Below are 12,955 nucleotides of genomic sequence, written 5' to 3' on the forward strand. Positions count from 1 at the left end.
TATAAAACGATAAAATTTTCAAATCCGTTTGGGTTACTCAGGAAATGTTCCACGTTCAGAGTTCCAGTTTCAAGTTACTCAACATATTAACTGTTTCGTTAAAAGCATGACAAACTCAACACTAACATAAAAGAGCTTACAAGAGCTAATTTACAGGGGTATAAACTTCTCTGCAATAGCCATTATGCATGCAATGTAGCTACAGCTTTACCTCATTTGTTATTCTTTTGAATGATTGCAAATCAAGGCTAGATCTCAGGTTTAAAGTGTTAATACTATGAAGCATCTAGTACATTATGCCACTAAAACATCATGTATTTTTTCCCAGCTATTCAAAGTTTTACACCCCTTTGTATTAGTAAGGCTGTTAGATTTGAGATTATAACTGATTATTGTTACTGTTTACCATTTACATTGTCATTAGTAATTTTATTCTTGGCATACTGACATGTATAGTAGTAACTAATTTATACTTACTGTATTAAGAGTTCATTCCAAGTACATGAAGTTAATACAGTAAATCATGAATAGCAGTTTAAATAAAAAGAAGCAATCTGCAATACCACTTGGTAGGCTATGATTCCATCATGATCACCAGTTTGGAAGGCTGCATCTCCAGCTTCTTGCAGTGACAATTCTTGGTTATGTGCCAGAGTAGTAATTGTGTCAGGTACTGAAACTGCATAGTTACTCAGCATGTCAGATACAGGCCCTTCTTCATCAATCCCATAATGATTGAATAAATTAACAGCCTTGCTGGCGGTCACATCTGTCACAACCTTATACCCAGAATTTCTGAAATGTAGCATTCCTTGTATCCAGAGCTGATTGGGAGAGAAATTGCATTATGTGCTTACAGGATGATTATTCCACCGACCAATAAATTGGTTAATTGCATTATTAATCAGTGGAATGTAGACTAGATGAATACAAAACAGATGCACCTCATCTGTTGGATCTAAATTCCACTGTGCTCAAGAAAGAGGAAAATTTTCAAAAAGCGGCTCACAATAACCCAGTTGACATCACACCAGAGATGCTCTATTCTCTGGTTATGAACAGATTTTCAAGTGATGTGGCTGCCTCAATTTAAACCTCTTTCTTGCAGCATGAAGTGAGCAACTCCTATGTTTTCCATTCCAAGATCACTGCGAACTCTTGATGGTAAATTGTAGTGCTCAACAGCTGACTGGAAATACTGCAGTACAGTTAAGGCCCTGTTATTGGTTGATGCCTAAAGGAATACTATCATTCTTGAAAAACCATCTAAACCACCATGAATGATAATTTTGTATGGCTGGATTAGTTTGTGATTGCCATTAATGTGCCTGTTGGACACCATGAAGACATTTGTTCCACTACACTATCACATATAAGTTAGGTTAAAATATGGTGTGTAAAAAAAGTTAAATCTGCCTATCTGAGTAATAGTGGTAATAATAATAATGACAACAACAACAATAATAATCATAACAACGACAAGAGGCATTTTTGACCACCCACGAGTAACAGGCATGATAGTCAGGAATTTTGAGCATAATATTAGGGGAAGGTGGGGGCTGGGAAACCTGGTTAGGATGATTAGTGAGGGGGCTAAATAGAACTGGGGGAGGTATCTCAAATCATGAGTTGAATTGGTATTAATGCTCATGCATCAAAATTACAGCCTGACCTCCCTTGAATCACAGATTTAAAACCAGTGTTGCCCCTGTGTGGAGGGAACTCCCATATGAAAAGGAAAGGAGTGCTTGTCGCAAATTTTGAAAATAATCCTTAAAAGGTATCAAGATCCTGTTTTATGGGCATAGCTTCATATGTTTTTCACCCCTAAGAGGAAACAATTCTGAAACAACACAGTTAACCCTAGCTGTCATTTTTTTCTGTTCAAGACCCTACCTAAGTGGTAGCGCAAAAACTCCCGCTGTGGACCTTTTGGAACTGACCACCATAAGAGGTACCGACCCTGCATTTTTAAACCCTAAAAAGCATGACAAGCATCCCTGTCCTTTTTATACAGGTGTCCCCCAGGGGGGTGTTGCCCCTAGAGAAATTATAAACTGCCTGACTATTTTGAAAAGAGGGGTGGCGGGGTCTAATGGTGTAGGGGGGCCTGTTAAAAAAAGAGAACCCTTTAAACAGAGATTCGTTAGAAAGAAGGTAGTGTTAACTACATAACGCTTCGACGAATTCTTTTACTCTACCATAACGCATTGGGGCATGGCACACTGTACACTCTACGAATTATCTGCTGCGCCGCTGTTAAAGTGCGAAGAACCGGATCCAGTCTTCGAATAAATTCCTGAATACGATGGCGCTGGATTCGTAAGCCCCCTTGCCTCAAGCCCCCTTCAACCAGGCGTTGACCAGCGCTTGGTGTCACTTCAAGAATTTCCCTCACATATTCGTCAAGGTCATCGTTGGAGACATCACTGAAATTCTCTCCCACACCAACTGGCAACCCAAATTCATGTCTTCCACGGCGCAAAGTTCTTCGGAGATTCGAAGAACTCTTCCGATATCAGCCCAACGAAAACCGGCGTCATTGTGCTGAGTTTGCAGCTGTTGCTGTAAGATCTGTAGCCTTGGTTTGCCAATAAACCGTTCCCAGCCACAGTTGAAAGACGATCGTTTCGGGACGATGGTTCAATAAACGTAGAACGTTCCGAGTTCTCGAAAATTCTGTCAAAGTCCCTTGAAAACTCGTTCATAAGAACAAAAAGTTTGTTTAGATCAGAAATCACCTCAACTTCATTTGGGAAGGCTTCTTCTATTCTTAGAGTCAAAGTGACAAGAGTTATTTCGTTTTCTCGTGAACGGCGACTAAAAATTTCAGCCGGGTCGTAGGACGCAGTGTTCCTTTGCCCTTCTGCACTTTCCAGTAGCTTACCCAAAGACGTAAAAAATTCTTCGAAGTTGTGCAGCCAAATCCGTGTACCTTGCATAGTGCTTCTCAAACTTCACTGATCGTCTGCCTCTATTTCCGCCATTTTCAAAAGTGTTAGTTTCCGGGGCTTCTTGTTTAATCTGACTTCCGGTCATTTCTATTTCCGCTTCCTCATCTTTTAGTTTTACTGAACATCTTTTAGTAATATAAGGTCACGCATGAATGAGTCAGGAAAGCGTTGTATGCTGCACAGCATCGGTGTATGACATCCAAAATCGATGTATTCCGGATGAAATTGCTTTATTTTATTTTAAGACTTGTATTATAACGCATAACAATAACGTAATTGAACAAAACATTAATGTATCCATGTTCGATATTTTGTCCGTAAAAGAACCTCGTACAACTTCGAAGGATGATGAAACGGAAGCGAGGGAGCGTCTACGCAAACTCGACACTAGTCGTGTTCCGTGACGTCACTCTAATTTATGCAAAATAATGACACTCGATGTCTGTCTTAAATTCTGATCCTATCAGTAAAACTCAAAGAAAGTTAAACAAAATGTTGCTTGATTTGAAAAAAGCTGGTAGAATTAGTGACTCTACATACAAAATGTTATACAGTAGTGACGGCTTATGTCCACGTTTTTATGGCTTACCTAAAATTCATAAACCGGGAATTCCTTTGAGATCCATTGTCTCTTTTGTTAATTCTCCGACTTATGCAACTTCTGGTTATCTTGCGAGAATTTTGTCGCCTGTTGTTGGGAATACTGATTACACTGTCAAAAATTCCAGCGAATTTGCGGATTTCATCAGATTAACGCTTGTGAAGAATTAGTATCTTTCGACGTTGTTTCGCTCTTCACCAAAATCCCAGTTGATCTTGCCGTTAAGGTTGCGGAGGAAAGACTCAGAGAAGATGCTTCCCCGGGACAAAGAACTTCTTTGCCTGTAGAGGATATTATTCATCTGCTGTCTTTTTGCCTCAAAACCACGCAATTTACATATAACGGCACCTATTATCAACAAGTTTTTGGTACAGCGATGGGTTCGCCCGTCTCTGCTGTCATTGCTAACATGGTAATGGAAGACGTGGAACAAAGGGCCTTAGCCACTTCACCGGTTAAACCCTTTTTCTGGAAACGATATGTCGATGATGTTATTTTTTCTGCGGTATCCGGAAATGAAGCGGAGCGCCTCTTTTACTCATTTATTCTATTCCTTGCAATGACTGTGACAACGAATACATCGGACAGACCAAACGTCAGTTTGGTACACGGTTAAAAGAGCACCAAAAAGCGGTTTTTCTTTGCAAAAAGGAAAATTCAGCTTTATCAGAGCATACATGCCTAACCAACCATACAATTGGGTGGGATAATTCTAAAATTATCACCACTAATCGGCGTTACCATCAGCGCCTTTGTTTGGAGGCTTGGCATATTAACTCCGCCCACGCTCCTTTAAATCGTGACGATGGCGGTTTGCTACCTGACGCCTATTTACATCTCGTCAGAAAAAAGGCCGCTAATTAGTGATCATAGAAAAGGACCTCTTGTTGCAGCGTTTAGATCACCCCCGATGAAGGCACTAGACAGGAGTGTCGAAACGTTGGGTCTATGAATCGTAACTTCTTCGGTTACATTCATTAAATCTGCAAACCAGAGTAGCGTCAAACTATGTCTAGTTTGACTTCATTTCATTCTTTCATGGTTAAACAGGAACTCATCGTAAACAAATCCATCGTTGGACCGCTTGGTTTCTACATGGTTTCGCCATAACTCCTGACAATTCCGTTCAAAATGCATTGCAACTCTTAGAAGGTGGTGCTCAAAAGAGTTGTACTGTCATGATGGAGAAGAATATTCAGTAAACAAGGAGGAAAACGGCGACGATTTCAATTCCAAATTATACTTTTCAAAGTTATGAAGAAAAACGAGTAGTGCTGAAATCTAGTAGCGCGAAACGAAATGACAGCGACAAATCATGGAAAAAAATATTTTGTTGGCTTCAAAATTTGATAGATGAATTAGCACACTCGAGAATTAGCTGGAATGGAATAATTTCAACGTTTAATCGCCCGTGTGGATTATATTAACAACTTACTTACCGTTTCTATAACCATCCTCTGTTTGCGCTTGTTACATAACCCTCAGATAGGATAATTTTGTTGTCCTTTAAGTGGTCTATGAAACCGAAAATTCAAAGGTGATGTTGATCTTGAAAGAGCCGAGGTTAGGATTTTCAAAAACAAATATAACGTTGACGGTTGGTTTTCAAGACTGCTAAGTCACTTCTGAGACACAACGGGGCGACGTTCTCGACCAGTTTCTTAGCGGTATTTTTGCTGCGCGCGCCGTTGTCAGCCGACGTCCCCGTCCTTTTGCTAGACCACTCTAATAAGAGATAAAGTTGTGACATCAATTTATTTTGTTATTGTTCCATGCCCGGACGATAAGGCACAGTGCGAGTTGTGCGAGGAATGGTTGCACCTGAGCCGCGAGGGATTAAAGACTGTCCGGAAGGGCGAGTGGCTCTGCATTGTCTGCAGATTGCCAGACTCTAGACGTCTTCGTAATTGTTAACTTGTTATTTCGGATCGCTCAACAGTTAATAATCGTTAAAATTGGAAAATGACGTAATAGTCTCCACTTTTGTTAAGATGTAGACATTAACGTTGATTTGCATTTGAAAATAAGGTGAGAGTTCCAATAGTTCAGAATATAAACGTTTTTACTTATCAGAGGCTTTACGAACGACTTCTAGTAGGAGTAGTTACTTCGTTCTTGTTCAGAAACTGTTTGATGTTATTTAATCAGATAATCAGACTGAGTTATTTTTGTGACGACGCAATAGTCTCCACTATTGTTATGACGTTTCGTATCCACGTTGATTCGCATCAGAAGAAGCAAAGAATTACCGTAATAATTTCAATAGTTCGAATGCAGTAGTTTGTTTGCATTTAGTTCTTGCGTATACTGTACGACTCGCTATAATAAATGCGGCAGAATTGGAACGAAATGGCTGTTTTTCTTTACCTTTATTGAGGAATGTTGTGTTGTGACTGAAGAGAACATCGACACAGAGCTTTCAGATAGAATAAGTAACCAAATATGATACAAACGATGCTAATAAGGAAAGGTCGGAAGGGGAGTCCAAATCTGCGAAGGGGGGTCGATACCCCTTAGCGGATTTAAACTAGGGGAGTCCAAATCCGCTGTGACAACCGGAGCCCCCGAATGTCCACTGTTCGGTTGTAGTTTAGTTGGATTTGGGCTGCCGTGCTAAACTGTTCGCTTGAGAGAAGGCTAAAGAGCTAGAGAACTACTCGTAACAAGGTAGGATTGTTTACGCTGTTTTCTGCATTTGTTAATTATCGAATTGCTTTTGGTCGCTAAGGTTGTTGTCTAGCGCGTAAACTCCGCAAATTCGCTTAGTTATTATTAAATTTCACTGTTTCAAATGATTTCATTGTATTTTGTTTTTAGCCCGCTTTTGCGTTTGCTTTTTCGTAGTTAGGAATCAGGGACATTCGCTCTTTTGTTTATTGGCATTTCTCATTTTATTTTCATCTGCTGTTATTGTAATTGGAGACGCGCGTTTTTTCCAAAACGAGCTCCCTTAATTCGTTTTTGTATGCACAATATTCGCACAGTTGGTCATAATTTCCATCAGTTTATTGCAAAACAACCTCTCTTTCTCTTACAACTCTTGTTGTTGTGCTATATTTTCTTAGTTTTGTTTTCACGTTTCGTTCATTTGTTTCGCTTTAGTCATAATTTTAATTTAATAGTTTGCCATTAATAGTCAATGTAGTTATTTTTCCTCGCATTTTATAAATAGCTTTTGGTCTAGAGAATATATATACAGTTTGTGTTCTCACGAGTTTATATTCTCTTGCTTTGGTAGCACGCGATTATCTGATAATCCCGACAAATCTGCATATTGACATCTTAAATGTTAATTTGTGAAAAAAACATCAGAGTAAAGGTATAAATTGATTTCCATCGAAAATCGGGTAAAGAAGAGAAAAACAGGCGAGATTGAATAACTCAATTGTCATGCAAGCTGAAGATGTCATGAACAAAACGTTTTACCGCGACGTGTATATAAAAGATTTTCTTCAATTTACGTAACAGGATATCTTCGGTTATTGTAACATCATACAGGGAAAGTATAAAAAATATATTTCTTTTTAAACATTGTTAAGGTTTTCGAGACTCTACAACGAAAAGGATCCAGGCCGCGTGAAACGGAATGGAACGGAAGGTGTAACAACTTATCTCGGACTTCTGCACGAACCCACGAATTGGAAATAAAAGGTTTTCGTGAAAATTTTGTACCTTTCGGGATATCTACGGTTATTTTCACATTCCCACACTGATATTAATGATCAGAAAGAAAAAAGGTTTTTAAACGAACAAATTTAAATGAATTTGTGAAGTTTTTTTGGCTCTACATCTCCTAAAACAACAACAAAAATGGAGGCCGCGCGAAACAACATGCCCCTTGAGCGACCTTGTACCGGCTCGGCCAATCCCAGGACTCATTCTGACCCAGTTTTAGCAATGAGGCGTATTGCGCGTAACGTATTCTTAAAGGAGCGCGGTTCCCTTTACGAAAAAAATTAGATTTGTTTCGATGGTTTGTTTATTTACATTAATAAGAGCAGATCCTCTTCGGTAAATCATTCGAAAGATATTGCAAGTACAATTAAAGTAGTTAAGTCAGAAAATGGCTCTTTAGAAGCAAAACACGTTATAACATTTCCACGATTATTATCGATAACTTAAAATGTTTGCCTTTGTTATCATTCGTGCCAGAAGCGGTTAATAGTCGTACAAAGGTCAAACCTAAGCAACTTGTTTGATTTTTTTTCTCTCGTGCCAATAAGTTGCCCATATTTTTACTTCTCTTGTCAAACCTGCTATAAGAGCTCTACATTCAAGTCAGATAGTTAACTGTTAATTGAAGTAACATAGAAGGATAGCTCTTTAAGGCGGTATTAATGGTTTATGGTAAAAGATTATTATAAGCCGGAAGGATGGGCCCCTTTAGAAATACAGAATCCATTTAGCCAGTGAGATTCTTTAGAAGAATATCAATCAGTTTTTAATCGACTTTATCCTCGGCATCGCTTTCGTGGTTGCTTATTTATAAGCTCCCTAATATTCAGTTCTTGAAACACTATTAGAGTTCGCTGTCAAATTTTGCGGGAAAAGTTGACCTACTGTCGAACAGGCGAATAACCTCTGGCTGAGACGCGAAATCGACCGCTTTACAAGTCGTGAGAGCATCGTTGTTTGGTCCCAGACCTCGTTTCTTACCACCAGACCTCGTTTCTTACCACCCCTCTCCCCGAGGTTTTTCTTCCCGCCAAAAGGTTTTCTTTCAACTTTCGTGTTCAAGTCTTTCTTTTAGTGCATAGATAATCAGTAACACCCCAATAAGTTGTTACGTATGGTTTAAGACCACACACAGAAAAATTACTTCAGTTCTAGTAATACTATGACAACTTAATTCCATTTGTTATGATTTGATATTGGCCGGCTAAGCGTGGCGGGACCCGTCTTCCCCCTCTAAAAAAACGGAGGGAAGGAGACGTCTGCGAAAAGGTGGTGGGTATGGCTACAGAAAAGCTAATTTGATTTTGCACAAGCATCGCGTTCACATGAAAAAGAAAAAAAGGGCTACATAATGACTAATAGCTGTTATTACGGAATTTTGGCCAAGTACATTGAAGTTTGAGAAACACAATTTAAAAGAAGTTAGGTGTTGGGTATGGACGCTGGTGACTGAATCTACGAAGTTGAGCGATTGATTCACCGTTTGTTGATTGAATCCCAAAGCCCTTTGGTTTTGTTTGTAAGCCGCCCATTCATCTGTATAAACCAAAGAGCCTGGTTGCACGTTTCTTTGAATAATCAGCAATAGCGTAGCAGCATTTCGCCTTTTGAAAAGCTGCAAATATGGTCTAACGGGTTCATACTGGGTATCGAAAAGCCCAAGAATCCATCTCTCTCCTCGAGGTCGACGTCCCCTTTGGTACTATTGAGACAGAAGTGCACACAATTTTCATTAAAAGTGTAGTCTTTGCTATCGTTCGTGCTAGAAGCACAAGATAAGACACAAAAAGGTCTTGATAAGAGATCTTAAGACTTTCACTTTCGTGGCTAATTTTTTTTACGGTTAACATTTTTTACGGCTAACAGTTACAATTTTCCAACTTTTACTAATGTCGAGCATTTGGATCACAAAAATACGCTTTTCAGGGCGACACGAAAGAACATAATATTCAATTTTTGGAGCATAATGTGCCGACCCCTGAACATGAACTCTATCATTTTTAATATTGTTGAAAAAATAATTCACATATAGCATGTAAATAGGAAATACTCGCCAAATGCATCCGTCACCATTTTTCCGATGAGCCTTGAGGCGCATTGGATGTTTACAATTCGCGCAGTTGAAAGAAGTCTCCTCCTTCAGTTGTAACCAGTTTGATGTTCAGAGTTTGTCTATTTTGTTGATTCCAAATATAAGGGGTCCAAGTACTTCACGAAAACAAATTGGGCATTTCAGGCAGCTCTTTTTTTATTGAAATCGAAAAGCGAAAGTCTCCGAAATATTTGATTCAGTTAAATGTGGACGACATAAACAAAACAAAATTTTACAGTAGTCTGTGTTTAGTACGATATCGAAAATAAGAACGTGACCAATAGCGCTACAGGTGTTGCACTAAAGGGTAATCTAATAAAATCGGTTGAAATTGGCCAGTGACGAAAGGTTTGTAGGCAAAAGACACAATCGCACTTGAGAACAAAATCTGTCGACAAAAAATCACGCCATGCTATGGGTGCATCGCGTTTTTTCGCCAGGCTGCCTTTCCCCCAGCCAAAGTATCTGGCTATTAGCACCGTATGAGTTTTAAAGTGATTATCTTGATATGTGCCGCTCTAACAAATCTCAACGACATCTTGGTTTGTAAATTTCCCGCAATTGATTAGGCAGTAAATGTTTCATAGTAACTTCCCTTCAAGGCTTCTTCATATGGAACTGCGGATCGATTGCACCTGTATATAAACAGAAACAAATTAGACGCGAGCGAAAAGAACAAAAGAAATTGCCGCATGTTAACTCAGTATGAGGCTTATATGATCATGATTTTCGCGATAACGTCTTTTTTATGTATTCCGAATCTAGCTCATCATCGGATTTTAGATAATATGTGCTGTAGGCGCTAATAGCCCATTTCCGAATTACCTTTGGCCTCCTTTTCAAAGCGAGTCCTTGTGCTCATGGACGGTGAAAATTGTGATATGTTTTGAAATGAGTAACCTCCTGCGCGAACGCTCCTTGTGCTACTTTTGTGATCTATGACCGGGAGGCTAGAAAGTGAAAAAAACACTTGACCTATAATCGGCACTGAAAGTGTGAATTCACACTAAGTTCTCTGGCAATTATTAGTTTTCCCAATCTCAATGACGTCGCCCTCAAGGGTGGAGAGAAGAGGACATATATGTATAAGACTCTGAAAGCTACAGGTTGCTTTTAATGATAGTGGGAGTTAGCTTTTGGTACGGAATTCGAACATGGCTAGAAGACTGAGATGTGCATGATTTGGGACGTTTGTCTGATGGGCACACCTTAAAGTGCCTATGACACGATATTGTTTTTTGCATTTTGTGGTTAATAGTTTATTTAAAATGAGAAATAATCGACCTTAGCGTCTAGCAAGTTCTTCTTGACCGTTTTCTTGCGCATTGAAAGTGTCGCGCGTTAAGCGCGCGACAAAAATGATTATGTTACATAGATATGACATAGAAAATTTCAACTATGGTGGAGAAGGGAGAAATCTAGAAGAAAGAACGAACGTATTTCGTGGCTGCAGCGCCAAATATAGTTATCTACATGAATAATATACATACACCGGGTATTTCTATACAGTACATTGCAAAGGATGTAGCTGTATGGCCAAAATGTACGCGTTTCGACTGTCGATATCGAGGAGATTTCATTCTTTAATGTTGTCGGCCTTGTGCTTCATACCGGCTTCCAAGACGCCTGTTACGAACACGTATCACTACTTAAATCAGGGGAAGATAACCAATGAATTCAGCTAAAAATAATGCTGATTAAGGCGCCTGTTCCTGCACCGTACACGATTTTTCAACATTCTTTTCGGCTGACATTTCGCAAGCGAGTGTCAGAAGCTTATTGTTTTTATTTCAAGCGCTTGAGAGGTACTCATACTCCTTATCTTTCCACATGACTACATTTGCACTTTTTTTATCGTATGAAAATCCCACCAATTGCAGTTTCCATTATATTTTAATAACAGAAATACATCATTTGTAATAAACTCCAAGCCCTTTCCTGAGCTGACCGATATCCTGTTGCGTGGAAGGGGCCGTGTCTGCGTATTCTCCTAACCTGGGTTTCCAAAAATCCATACCACGAGCCATCAATGCCCCCCTGGCCTCAAGAAACTAAGAGTAGCAACAGTAGCAATGAATCCAAGTGCTGTGTGAAAGTCTATGCGTACGAAGCCTTCATTTATATTACTGATGTCAGTTATTTTTTTTGAGTGGAATGGGTCATACGGCAATGCTGCCTTTAAACTAAAGAAGTCTTTCTCTGTTAAAATCCCTATTTGAGATTTGCTTGAATCAGATGACCATAAACTTATTCGTTTTCCGTTCGATTTGACTGGCTCGACGATCGCGACGATAGTCTCAGATCTGCCTTTCCAATCTCTGAGGAAAGGAATAACTGAGAGTGAAACTGCCCGCTAACTTCTCCGTAAAAATCATCGTGGCTCGTGATACAGCTGATTCTTTCGTCAAAAGTTGGCTTTTGGTTTACTAAGGAAATCTCTCTACAGCAACAAAACTCTAGATCACTGGGGAACCTTCGCCGCAAATAGTGCGGAGGAATAAAATGTTATGGCAACAGAAACGAACACAGCTACCCATTCTTAACATAGATTTCGCCTTAGAAACCAAAACGCAAACGCAGCGAACTAAACATTCAGTAACGGGAACTTTTTTGTCCTAATCTTGACCTGAACACCGCGGGCGAGAAACCTTCTTTGTAAGTCTTTGTCGAAATCTTTGTTTGATGCACGCAGTTCTCCTTCGTAAGGCTGAACAGTACTCGGAACTTCCATTCCTCCTCTACTACTTGAGTGCGATGTATCACAACTTTCCACAGAGTTTGCTGAAGGTAGGTATTCATCGCTATCGGACATAATTTCAAGAGTATTTCAACGCTGACTGATACAAAGATTACAAGAGATGTGAGAGATTTGTGGGTGAACTGAAAGTTTTCACAGTGTTGTATGTCATCACCTGCCGATGCGTTACCAGTCCACAGGACACTTTTAAGACAACATAATAGCAGTTTAGGGCCCGAAAAGACTGAGTTTTAAGTTTTTGAAATTTTTCTTCCGTCGGAATTGGTTTGATCATATGATAAGCTAAATATTTATGCAAAAAAAAATACGTGTCACTGGTATTTTAATAGATTGCCCATTTCGATACAATTTTTGTGGAGAGTCGGTTAATGTTTGCAACTGTATCAACTCCAGCCTCGTTGACGTAGTTTTGGCTTCTGAGACTCCCGAGAAGGAGTGCAAGGTTTCGAAACCAAAGGCGAACACTGACAACAGGTTAGATACTGCTATTTCAGTAATATTTTGACACTCGTGATCAAGTGATACAGGAAAAGCGAAATATCTGAGAACTTTGAACATTTCAAACGCTAGCGCATGTTATTGTTAAACATGTTATTTAATATGACAGACTTGAGTTTCATTTACTCTTTCCACGTGAATCGTAATTAGTGTAATTGAGGCTGTTAACGCGAAACGTGATTAAAGCTCTTATTTTTTTGCATTCCCAATTTTAAGATTTTTTCACACGCAGATTGAACGCAATTTTTTACTTAAACGTTGCCCGTGAATAAAGAGTTGAATTAGACGTGAGTCGTGAACGAGGGTTGAATAGGGGTATATAACTCCGCTGATCCCGGCTATTTTCCCAGCAACGGAATGTACAAGTTTATGTTTTA

This window comes from Pocillopora damicornis, chromosome 6 (genome assembly GCF_964200805.1).
Source record: "Pocillopora damicornis chromosome 6, jaPocDami1.2, whole genome shotgun sequence".
Taxonomy (NCBI): Eukaryota; Metazoa; Cnidaria; class Anthozoa; order Scleractinia; family Pocilloporidae; genus Pocillopora; species Pocillopora damicornis.